The sequence below is a fragment of the Pseudophryne corroboree genome, chromosome 10 (assembly GCF_028390025.1).
Source record: "Pseudophryne corroboree isolate aPseCor3 chromosome 10, aPseCor3.hap2, whole genome shotgun sequence".
Taxonomy (NCBI): Eukaryota; Metazoa; Chordata; class Amphibia; order Anura; family Myobatrachidae; genus Pseudophryne; species Pseudophryne corroboree.
Genome location: NC_086453.1, coordinates 35,993,449 through 36,006,039, shown reverse-complemented (window position 1 = coordinate 36,006,039; position 12,591 = coordinate 35,993,449). Strand labels below are relative to the sequence as shown.

The following is a 12,591-nucleotide window of genomic DNA, read 5'->3' as shown; positions in this document are numbered from 1 at the left end:
AACTATCACCAGGACCTACAAAGAAAGAATCATCCAAATAACGAGCCACCCTACAGTGACCAGAGGCTGACTGGACTCAGCAATGCAAAAAGTAGATGAATTTCTCAAAGTAGGCGCAAGAGACCAAACACCCCATGGTCAAGTACCTATCCAAGCAACCCCCCCACCCCAAACGGAAACCCAAAAACTGCAGGAAACCTGGGTGAATTGGTAGAAGATGAAAAGTGGAATCAATGTCCCGTTTGGCCATCAAAGACCGAGGGCCTAAGCCCTTAACTATCTGAAGAACCTTGTCAAAGGATTGGTACCAAACCCCACAAACTTCCTCTGGGATAGCGTGATTGACTGAACCCCCATGTGGGTGGGACAAGTGCTGAATGAAGCGGAACTTACCAGGGGCCTTTTTGGGAACGACCCCCAAGGGGGAAATACATAAACCAAGCAAAGGAGGGGAAGGGAAAGGGCCACACATGTGACCCAAATGAACCTTCGACTCAACTTTCTGGGCAACCACGTGAGGGAAATCCCGCACGGATCTTAAATTGCGGCGTGCGACAACAGTAACAGGACCAAAAATGGGCAAACTAAAACCAAAACTAAAACCCTCCAACAAAAACCTGCCCGAAAACTTATCTGGATAAGAACCCACCCTCTTAACCAATTCACCAACTTTAATGGGGGAAAACACCTTACTTGCCACTTCCCGATACATCGGGTGCTTCGCTGGTGCGAGCACCGGTATCGGATTTGCACTCTTTAATCGGCTGCCCTCCCCCGCAAACTTTACAGGAGTGTCGAAAATGACAACTGCTACCACGAGTGCATTTTCCATCATTACAGGCAAAACACTTAACCTTAACCACAGTGTTCAAGCCCATGTGGACTCCTGGGGCTGGTTTCTTGCCTAAAAATCGACCGGAGGCTTACTGTGTTGAGTGACCTCAAGCCACACCTCAACATCTTTAAAACCCATGGGTAACGTAGGGTTACCATCTTGATTCCTACGAAATTTCTCATCGTAAACCTGCCATGCACAACCCTTGGAGTTCAAGTACATCTCGTTTACAAAGAATAAATACTTGAACACATTAGGATATTCGGACGGTCTAGTATCCACGTAGCATGCTGAAAAGACCAAGAAACCATGGAGCCATTGATGAAAAGTATGATAAGAATTCTTACCAATGCCCCCAACCTTCCCAGCCTTATCAAATGCTTTCCTCATGTCATCAACGTATTTGATTTTCCTAATCTTGTCCCTCATTCTTATACGCAGCCTCTAGTCACTGCCGTGTTGGCACAATGGACCATTTCTGTAAACAAAGATGGGTCAGGCGCAACAGCACCACCCTGCCCTCTGGCTTTCCTATCCTTCTTGTGCAATCCAGGTGATACAGAATCTGAATAAGAACTGGAAGAAGAACTGGCAGAAGAGGAAAAAGTAACAGTAAGCTCACCGGTTCCAGAAGGGCCTGCGACGACCTCAGCCCTGGCTGCAGCTAAGGGCAATTCCACTTCGGGGACCCTGAATCCCCCAGACACTCCAGCTCAAGAAAGCCCGGTCCTCAGCATTGACAAGTGCACCATCATGTCACTGGAAACAAGATCAGCTGCAAGCTCGGAGGAAACAACAGAAGGGGGGCAGGCAGCAAAGGGGGAGCGGGGGCATTCAAGGAAATATGGGAAGAGGGTGCTGGCGCTTATAGGTGCCCCATTCGGCGAACCGACAGCCGGATCGTAGGTGGTCAGCCTGGGGGGCTGGGCAATTTAATCCGGAGGTAGGGAATAATGAGCAGGTGCAAAAGGAGACTGCCAACATGGCGTCTGCTGAAGACAACCATGCGCAAAACCCCCAGGGTAAGACCCTGTAAAAGAGGCGGAGGGAACCGACATGGGAGTTATCGTGTCAGACCATGAGGGCAGTACCCCATGCGAAGTAGATACCAACGCAGGGAAATAGGAGTAAAACACCGACAAACTGGGCGTAATCGCAGTACTCATCATAGGGATGTGCTGGGCCCTGGACCAAGCCCCAGACACTGTATTAACCGAAAACAAACTCGAAGGAACCACGTGAGAAACACTGTCAGGCACAGTAAAAGTGCCGGAAAGAGCACTGTGAGCAGAAACCACATGCAATACCCCAGGCTGGCCAGCAGATGGCGCAACAGCCCATGCAACAAGCCCCTCAAAGCAGGCAGTACAATCTGGGAAACAGGGAATGCAGTAAGACCATCCCCAAGGGACTGCTGGGCAGGGAAGGAGGAGGACGCGAGCACGGCGGGAACCATAGCAGAAAAGCCCGCGTGGGAAACTAACAGACTGGACACACCGCCACCAACCTGCACCAGGCCACTAACACCCGCAGGCGTCACGGCCGGACCCACAGAGGGGAGGTTAATGGCTCCCCCAAAACTCGGAGCCTCTGCATAGGGGCCCACGTGACCCACCACAGTACTACTTGTGGCGCCACCCAGGCCTGCCACAGGAGCTGCCAGAGGAGATGGTTCACCCGCCACCAGAGCCCCCTCCACAGTGGATGTGGCCGTGATACCACGACCACCACCTTATGGAGCAGATGGAGGTAAAAGCGGGCGAGGCGGGGGGGGAGGCAACCACATGGACGCCTATAGCCCGCAGCTGCGAGCGGGTGAGCCACATCCACAAGGCGGCAGGGAGGGGTGCAGATCTACGCAGGTGAGGCATGGCAGGAAGAAAGCAAAGGCAGGGAGTGAAGAAATGGAAGCAGGAGGGAGATTAGCAATGGAGACAGAAAAGGAGCAAAAAAGGGGATATAAAAGAGAAATAAAAGGAATCAAATGGACAGATATAACCAATACTGTGAGAATAAAAATATGTGTACTCAGCCTTCCAAAATGGCAAAGAGAAAGATGGCCCTCAGGTCCTGTCTATAAATACTATACTATACACTCCTCCAGATAAGCAGCATGCCTATATTCTGTGTGTAATAGCAACTGTATCTGCATACAACATTTTATGCTACAGTGTATTCCTGCCAAACACTGTAACATAATTTGGTTTACTGATACAGTCACAATTCCACATAGAATATAGCCATGCCGCATATCATTTAAATCAGTATAAGCTGTGCGTCCTGAAGGACTAGGGTTTTTTTTTATGGTGTGTGTTGCTTTATACATGACTTTTAGGGGACAATGGGTGACAATGGGTGACTGTGGTCCTCCTATACTAAAAGACGCATTCCAGTTGGTCTGAAAGTATTGGACGTTTTCTAGTTTAAATTCCACCTTGGATCTGATATGAAGAAAGCAAGAGAATACATGCATGCCATTACATTAGCAGAGTTCGGGGAAATAGATGCACATTTGTATTATTTGATGCGGTGCGATAATTTCCTGCGTGGCATTATCGGCTCCCATTTCATCCTGGCCTAAATTCTTTGTCAGTTTTAGTATTGTTTTGTGTCCGACTTTCAATATCAGACTCCATTACATTGGCCGAGTTGTAAACTTAACATGGGCAAAACATCTGGATCTGAATTTTCATTGGGATCCCTACGTTAGAGCCAAAAGCGTCTGAAAAATCCGGTTTGTAGCACTCCCATTACAGTCCTTAAAAATATTGTTCTTTGAAGAAGCTCAATGAAAACTTTCTAATCTGCCCACTGAATGAGAAAGAAACAAACAGTATCTGTTTACGATCCCGGGGCACAGGTTCCTGGTTGTTGGAATACCGATGCCGGAATCCCAACACTGCTCAGAATGCCGGCACAGAGTACTGAAATAGATCACAATCCCAGTGACGGGATCCCAATTGAAGGTTTGCCGGAGGTGCGAACAGGTAAGCCCCGACGGGGTTGTTAGGTTTAGGCTGCGGGGGGAGAGATAGGGTTAGGCTGTGGGGGGAGGGTTAGGCTGTGGGGGAGGGGGGGGGGGGAAGGGTTAGGCACCAATGGGTAGGGTTAGGGTAAGTGATAAACAAGGTATATGCTGCGCTGGGTACTTGTAAGTGTTTAATAAAAGTAAACAATATTGATAAATAGTAATAGAGCGCTTATGTTTTATGTTATGTGTAAAACGTCCATACCTATAAAAGAATAAAAGTTAGTAAAATGTTTCCAGCTCCTGTGATTGAAACTTTTTTGGAGCTGGAGAAATAAAAAGGAGAGTTTGATTTTATGTCCGAAACGCTTATAGGCTCTCATTCCGAGTTGTTCGCTCGCTAGTCGCTTTTCGCAGCATTAGACACGCTAAGCCGCTGCCCTCTGGGAGTGAATCTTAGCTTAGCAGAATTGCAAACGAAGTATTCGCAATATTGCAAAAAGATTTTTCATTGCAGTTTCTGAGTAGCTCGAGACTTACTCTTCCAGTGCGATCAGTTCAGTGCTTGTCGTTCCTGGTTTGACGTCACAAACACACCCAGCGTTCGCCCAGACACTCCATTTCTCCAGCCACTCCCACGTTTTTCCCAGAAACGGCAGCGTTTTTTCACACACTCCCATAAAACGGCCAGTTTCCGCCCAGAAACACCCACTTCCTGTCATTCACACTCCGATCACCAGAACGAAGAAAAAACCTTGTAATGCCGTGAGTAAAATACCAAACTTCTTAGAAAATTTACTTGGCGCAGTCGCAGTGCGAACATTGCGCATGCGCAGTTAGCGGAAAATCGCACCGATGCGAAGGAAAATAACGAGCGAACAACTCGGAATGAGGGCCCTAGTGCAGAGACTGGCAGCAGTTAGATGGATAACTTTCCCTACTGTCCCTACCTTGCGACGCCTGCCAGCGCTAGGCGATGAAGTCACCTCCACTTCTCCTTACTCCGTACTCCATGTTCTCAGCAGTGCGCTCTGTTCAGAGTGATGTGCAGCTTATATTTTGTGATAATAATGGAAACCAAAATATTGATGTTTGGACACAATTATATATTATGATGAATTTGGAGGTCGTGGAAAATATTTCCGGGTTGGTTCTGCTATAAATAGAGACGCAAGGAAAAAAATTGTCAGTTAATTGGTTAAGAAGTTTACTGCACTATGTTTTCTTCTTCATTTTTATTCTTATATACAGATTTACTACAAGTAATGTAATAATACCTGTGCCATAGAAATCTGCACATTGATAATCCATCATTACTTGAAAAAAGACTGACAACCTTTTTATGTATTAATATGTATATGGATTTCTGGATTACTGGACTAATCAGCTGATTCTGTTCCTAGAGCACTATCTATAAATACCTATTTTATGTCTCTACTTAATTGATCAGTCTGGAAATTGTGGACTTTGATTTTTCATTTTAATTTTTATATTTAGTAAAAAAAAATATATATTTTTTTTTATTTGTGCATTACTATTTTGCAAATGATTGATGTGGAAGTGCCCAAGGTGTTTTCTACCTCTTCATTTGTCATCCAGTTAATTGGCTACGATTTGATACAATACGTAATATATTGCATTGTGGTCAAGTTTTATACACATTGTTGTTTAATAAATGTTGTGTTTTATCTATGCGGACTGGAGTTTTCTAGTTTTTATTATGGTGTTTTTATGGAAGATTAGGTGCTGCACATTTTTCATTGCACAATTTGCACCCAAGACCGAAAGCTTTAAAATGTCATTAAATATAATTTCTGAAAGGCAAAAAATGCAAATTGCATTGGAAATGGCCAAATTGCCACTGCATCTAGTGTTTGAATGTGTCTCATTGATTTGCTGGATGAAGTTATTTACAGGATGGACTCAGGATCCTGGCTCCCAGGAAGACGGCAGTCATAAAACTGACAGTGGCATTCCCGACGCTTAGAATCCCGACACCTAGTAGGTGAGAATACTATCCCTGATCCCCAAACCCCCTAACCCTCCTTTTCTTCCCCCACAGCATAACCCTTACCATCCCCAAAGGTGTGCCTAACCCTTACCACCCATTCCTGCTGCCTAAACCTATTCCTTCTTCCCCCGCAGGCTAACCCTCCTCAGTGGTGCCCAACACTAACCTCACCTCCCCACAGCCTAACCATCCCCACTGGTGCCTAACACTAACCCCACCTCCCCGCAGCCTAACCCTAACCCTCCCCAGTGGTGTACCTAACCCTTTCCATCCATTCCCGCCGCCTAAACCTATTCCTTCTTACCCCGCAGCCTTACCCTAACCCTCCTCAGTGGTGTGCCTAACCCTTACCACCCATTCCTGCTGCCTAAACCTATTCCTTCTTCCCCCGCAGCCTAACCCTAACCCTCCCCAATGGTGTGCCTAACCCTTAACACCCATTCCTGCTGCCTAAACCTATTCCTTCTTCACCCGCAGCCTTACCCTAACCCTCCTCAGTGGTGCCCAACACTAACCCCACCTCCCCACAGCCTAACCCTAACCCTCCTCAGTGGTGCCTAACACTAACCCTACCTCCCCACAGCCTAACCCTAACCCTCCTCAGTGGTGCCCAACACTAACCCCACCTCCCCACAGCCTAACCCTCACCCTCCTCACTGGTGCCTAACACTAACCCCAGCTCCCCACAGCCTAACCCTAACCCTCCTCAGTGGAGCCTAACACTAACCCCACCTCCCCACAGCCTAGCCCTAACCCTCCCCAGTGGTGTGCCTAACACTAACCCCACCTCCCCACAGCCTAACCCTAACCCTCCCCAGTGGTGTACCTAACCCTTTCCATCCATTCCCGCCGCCTAAACCTATTCCTTCTTCCTCCGCAGCCTTACCCTAACCCTCCTCAGTGGTGTGCCTAACCCTTACCACCCATTCCTGCTACCTAAACCTATTCCTTCTTCCCCCGCAGCCTAACCCTAACCCTCCCCAATGGTGTGCCTAACCTTTACCACCCATTCCTGCTGCCTAAACCTATTCCTTCTTCACCCGCAGCCTTACCCTAACCCTCCTCAGTGGTGCCCAACACTAACCCCACCTCCCCACAGCCTAACCCTAACCCTCCTCAGTGGTGCCTAACACTAACCCTACCTCCCCACAGCCTAACCCTAACCCTCCTCAGTGGTGCCCAACACTAACCCCACCTCCCCACAGCCTAACCCTCACCCTCCTCACTGGTGCCTAACACTAACCCCACCTCCCCACAGCCTAACCCTAACCCTCCTCAGTGGAGCCTAACACTAACCCCACCTCCCCACAGCCTAACCCTAACCCTCCCCAGTGGTGTGCCTAACACTAACCCCACCTCCCCACAGCCTAACCCTAACCCTCCTCACTGGTGCCTAACACTAACCCCACCTCCCCACAGCCTAACCCTAACCCTCCTCAGTGGAGCCTAACACTAACCCCACCTCCCCACAGCCTAACCCTAACCCTCCCCAGTGGTGTGCCTAACACTAACCCCACCTCCCCACAGCCTAACCCTAACCCTCCCCAGTGGTGTACCTAACCCTTTCCATCCATTCCCGCCGCCTAAACCTATTCCTTCTTCCCCCGCAGCCTTACCCTAACCCTCCTCAGTGGTGCCTAACACTAACCCCACCTCCCCACAGCCTAACCCTAACCCTACCCGTCCCCAGTGGTGTACCTAACCCTTACCATCCATTCCCGCCACCTAAACCTGTTCCTTCTTCCTCCGCAGCCTAACTCTCCTCAGTGGTGCCCAACACTAACCCCACCTCCCCACAGCCTAACCCTAACCCTCCCGCAGCATCCAAAGCCTAATCTCCCGCAGTGACTTACCTCTATGCTGAGCCGGCAAATCTTCGGTCGGGCTCCCGACACTGGCATTCCAAGTAGTGTTAAGGTAAGTCATATGGATTGAGGAACTTCTGGCTAAGGGCACAAAATATGCCTTTATTTGCAGAAGCACCACATTAAAACTGAAAATAATAAGTGGGGTAGTCATTACTGCATTTAGTAAGAGGTTGGACTTTAAGGTGACATATGTACTCTGTTCCCATTAACCTTTGATATAATCAATATTGGTAACTAGGGAACGGCAATAGACTTACAGGAGTATGGCCTTGCCTGGGATCAATACAAGTAGTCTGAGTAATAGCTGATGACATTCAAGAAACATAGGCCCTCTTTCCGAGTTGTTCGCTCGCTAGCTGCTTTTAGCAGCCTTGCAAACGCTAAGCCGCTGCCCTCTGGTAGTGTATCTTAGCTTAGCAGAAGTGCGAACGAAAGGATCGCAGAGTGGCTACAAAAAGATTGTGCAGTTTCTGAGCAGCTCCAGACCTACTCCTAGCTAGCGAACACTTCAGACTATTTAGTTCCTGTTTTGACGTCACGAACATGCCCTGCATTCGGCCAGCCACGCCTACGTTTCCCCAGCCACTCCTGCATTTGTATCTGACACGCCTGCGTTTTTACACACACTCCCCGAAAACGGTCAGTTACCACCCAGAAACACCCACTTCCTGTCAATCACTCTGCGGCCAGCAGTGCGACTGAGAAGCATCGCTAGACCTTGTGTGAAACTGCATCGGCTGTTGTGAAAGTACATTGCGCGTGCGCTTTGCACCTCATATGCATGCGCAGAAGTGCCGCTTTTTTACCTAATCGCTGCGCTGCAACCGAAAACAGCTAGCGAACAACTCAGAATGACCCCCTTAGTACACCACAGTCATGCCCATCCGTACCGTAATGCTTCAAAAGATCATTTTTGAAGCATTAGAGGCACATTGAAGGTGTGAGGATATTGTGTTTCTGTACACGTATGCGTTATTTTGCTATTTGCGAGTCGCTCCCTACAGAATGTCAGTGGTTGCATCTCCTGGAAGGTATCCCGGTTCCTTTTACGAGACAACATTTTTAGTTCAACTTTTGGGGTTGGAGGCTTTTTATAACCGCGTGCTATGCAGTTACAGTAACATAGTCACATAGTTATTGAGGTTGAAAAAAGACAAAATGTTCATCTAGTTCAACCTTTTATATAATTCTTTCACTAATATGTATTTAACACTATTTTAACTATACTGACCCAGATGAATTTAAGTTAATAAGTCTAAATGACAAATCAGAAAAGTGGGATGCTTTAAAATGGTTGCTTGAAAGCAATATTCACAAATTTATTACCATGAGCGGTAAACGCAGGAGTACTAAGCACAAACCAATGTAGCTTAATAAGGAGGTCAAGGGAGCAATGACTAATAAGAGGCGTGCTTTCAAAACATTTAAATCTAATGGAGAGGAGGATTCATTCCGGTAATACAAGGAATGCAATAAAAGATGCAAAAAAGTAACAAGAGCAGCTAAAATTGTAAACGAAAATCAAATCGTTATAGAGAGTAAAACCAATCCTAAAAAGTTTTATAAATATATAAGCAGTAAAAGGTTAAAGAAGGAGAACATAGGCCCATTACAAGATGAATTGAGCTTTGATAAATTACAACAAATTAAAAGCGGAAATATTGAACAACTTTTTTATCTCAGTATTCACTAGGGAAGATGAGCCGGTGACAGTAGTGCATAGCAACAGGGAAGGTAATGATTCGCGGCTTGATGCTTGTTTATGTGAATAAGTAGTCCTGGAGAGACTAAGCAAGGTAACGATTAATAAATCACCAGGCCCAGATGGTTTTCATCCAAGGATTATTAGGGAGCTTACATCACAGCTAGCAAACCCCTATACTTGATTTTCCATAGTTCAATTAGATCAGGCATGGTACCAAAATATTGGCGCATAGCTGAGTTTGTGCCTTTATTTAAAAAGGGAACAAAAAGCAATCCTGGAAACTATAGACCAGTTAGTTTAACCTCTCTAGTGGGAAAAAATATTAGAAGGCATTTTGAGGGTTAGCATAGAGGAGCATCTGCAGGCTACTAAGTTTATTAGCAAAAGTCAGCATGGGTTTGTAACTGACAGATCATGTCAATCCAACTTAATTAGCTTCTACAAGGAAGTGAGAGAGAATCTTGATCAAGGAAAAGCAGTGGGCGTGGTGTATTTAGATTTTGCAAAAGGCTTCGATACAATGTCTCATAGTAGACTGATAAACAAATTAAGGAAACTTGGCCTAGGTAATACTATTCATACATGGATAGGTAATTGGCTGGATAACAGTGTACAACGAGTAGTGGTCAATGGGATGTTCTCCAGCTGGGCACCAGTAGTCAGCGGAATACCAATCTTGGCCCGCTACTGTTCACTATATTTATCAATGATCTAGGAATAGTCCTGGAAAGCACAGTGTCAATCTGTGCAGATGATACTAAACTGTGTAAGATAATTAATTCAGAAGGCAATGTGGAGTCTCTTCAGAAAGACTTATTTAAACTTCAAACCTGGGCGTCTAAATGGAGAATGAGATTCAATATAGAAAAATACAAAGTTATGCATTTTTGGACAAAAAACATACATGCATTCTACACTCTAAATAGGGAAAATATAGGGGTAACTGTGGTGGAATAAGGGGGTGCTCATAGATAATAGGCTTAATAGGCTTAATAACAGTATACAATGTCAAAATGCAGCAAAGAAGGCAAATAAAGTGCTTGCGTGCATTAAATGCTGCCTTGAGACAAGAGACGAGGATGTAATCCTGCCGTTGTACAAATCATTGGTACGTCCGCACCTGGAATATTGTGTTCAGTTCTGGGCACCGTATTATAAAAAAGATATCATGGAACTAGAAAGAGTTCAAAGAAGAGCTACTAAACTGAATAAAATGGTTAGAAACACTGGAGTACGAGGAAAGGCTTACTAGGTTATATATATACACTAGAAAGGAGGCGTCTAAGAGGAGACATAATTAATATCTTCAAATATGTAAAGGGTCATTACAAGGAGCTAGCAGCGGATTTGTTTATTACAAGAACCTTGTATTGGACACGTTGGCACTCGCTGAGGCTAGAGGAGAGAAAATTCCGTACACAACGTAGGAAAGGGTTCTTCACGGTAAGGGCAATTATGATTTGGAACTCCCTGCCAGAGAAGGTAATAATGGCAGACTCTGTAAATGCATTTAAAAACGGATTGGACAAATTTCTAACTGGAAAAAGTATCCAGGGCTATAGCATTTAACATACTGACATTAAATTATCTGGGATTCAAAGATTCAAAGCTGTCAATTGGTACTAAACCATTACTCCAGCAGGCGCATTATAAGATGAACAGATTAACGCAGAATACAGGTTCAACCCGTTGGGCATTTTGCCTCTTTTCAACCTCACTGACTATGTAACTATGTAACTAACACTATAAATCATGCTTTTTCTAAAATGCACTCACTTTAAATGCTATATGCTTGGATATTTATTTCAGCTAGGAATTTATCTAATCCATTTGTAAACATATTGATTGAGTCAACTATTACTACTGTCACAGACAGCATGTCACGCGGGAGCTGGGACTTACCCGTCTGCGCTCTGTGGCTGGGTTCTCTCTGCAACAGCGGGCGGTGGGAGTGGGCGGCCAGCGGTCAGCAGCGGGCGGCTGGCGGTCAGCAGCGGGAGAATCGGCGGTCAGGAGGAAGGATTGATGGGCAGCGGTAGAGGCGCACAGTGTGGTCTGTAGTCCTGGCGGCACTGGGATCAGGGTGCCGCCATATTGATTCGCCACATGATCAGAACTGCCAATCAGGAGGCAGAACCTAGGCAGCACCACAGTTGCCAATCCCAGGGAACAGCAAGGTATTTTTTTCCCCAGCCTTTTGCATTCAGACATCAGTGCAACATCTGCTGCAGCTAGTCTGCAAGCTTCTGCTCTGCGCTCCCAGATTCCAGAGTCCGCTCTTAGAACGTAGTTCCTATCTTGTATCCTACAGATCCACTTCAGGCATCCAATCATTTTGTCTCCGCACCTCCAGATTGGAAGCTAAGTCTCCTCGTGCTCAGCAGTTGTCCCGTCTCACCTTGGCCCTAACCTGCTGCCCACTAACTCGTGCTGGCCAGGGAGAATCCAGACCCAACACGGATCGCGATATTTCGCTTTCCGCATCCGCTCCTGTTCGACGACAGTCCAGCACGAATGCTAAGGGCTACCTTCTTTTATTCTTCTTCAACAAACTTCTTCAGTCTTGATTATTGCTTCACTACATGCAAAGGAACTTATCCAGCCAGCCCATTTCCATCCAGGAGAGTCCGTTCTTCCAACCAAATACAGTTCGGTAAATATCAGTTCCAACTACTACTTCCGTGACAACTACTTTCTCAGGCAGTGAATTCCAAATCCTTACTACCCTTACTGTGAAGAACCCTTTCCTTCATTGGACATGAAATGTACTCTCCTCTAACCTCAGTATGCTTGCAAAGCTCAGTTAAAAGATGTTAAGATAATATGTTAAATGCTGCCTCTCCTGCCTGTTGATGAACGTGGCTGCGTTTAATAGTATTTATTTTTATTTTTATTAGAACTGCAAACATTGTTATGTTCAAAGGTTGTGTGGGTCATTCGATCTACACTAAAAAGATCTACAGTTGTTTTGTTAGGTGTTTTGTCACTTTTCTGCCAAAAACAAGCCCATTGTGTCGACCAAATGTGTGTCGACCATTGTCATGTCGACCTTTTGTCCCTGTCGACCTTCTGAACTGTCTACATTTTGACATTAGCGACCTAATGCTTGTCGACCATTAGTGATTGTCCTATTGACTGTAGACCTTTTTAGTGTAGATCTATAGACCGGATACAGTTATACTAAATCTGAATTTGCTGCTTGCA

At 46.0% G+C, this 12,591-nt stretch overlaps 1 long non-coding RNA gene across 4 annotated transcripts in view; it reads left to right on the top strand.

Moving 5' to 3' along the window:
• Positions 1–2,063: 2,063 nt before the first annotated feature.
• The window catches only part of LOC134965906 (uncharacterized), a 17,346-nt gene continuing 6,818 nt past the window's right edge, over positions 2,064–12,591 (top strand). Inside the window, exons 1-4 of one of the 4 annotated variants that reach the window (XR_010188542.1) lie at positions 2,066–2,584; positions 3,696–3,822; positions 5,710–5,808; positions 7,567–7,731. This is a non-coding gene — a long non-coding RNA (uncharacterized LOC134965906). Of the gene's footprint in view, positions 3,823–5,709; positions 5,809–7,566; positions 7,732–12,591 lie in introns of all 4 variants that reach the window. The other 3 variants (XR_010188543.1, XR_010188541.1, XR_010188540.1) reach the window with 3 other exon arrangements.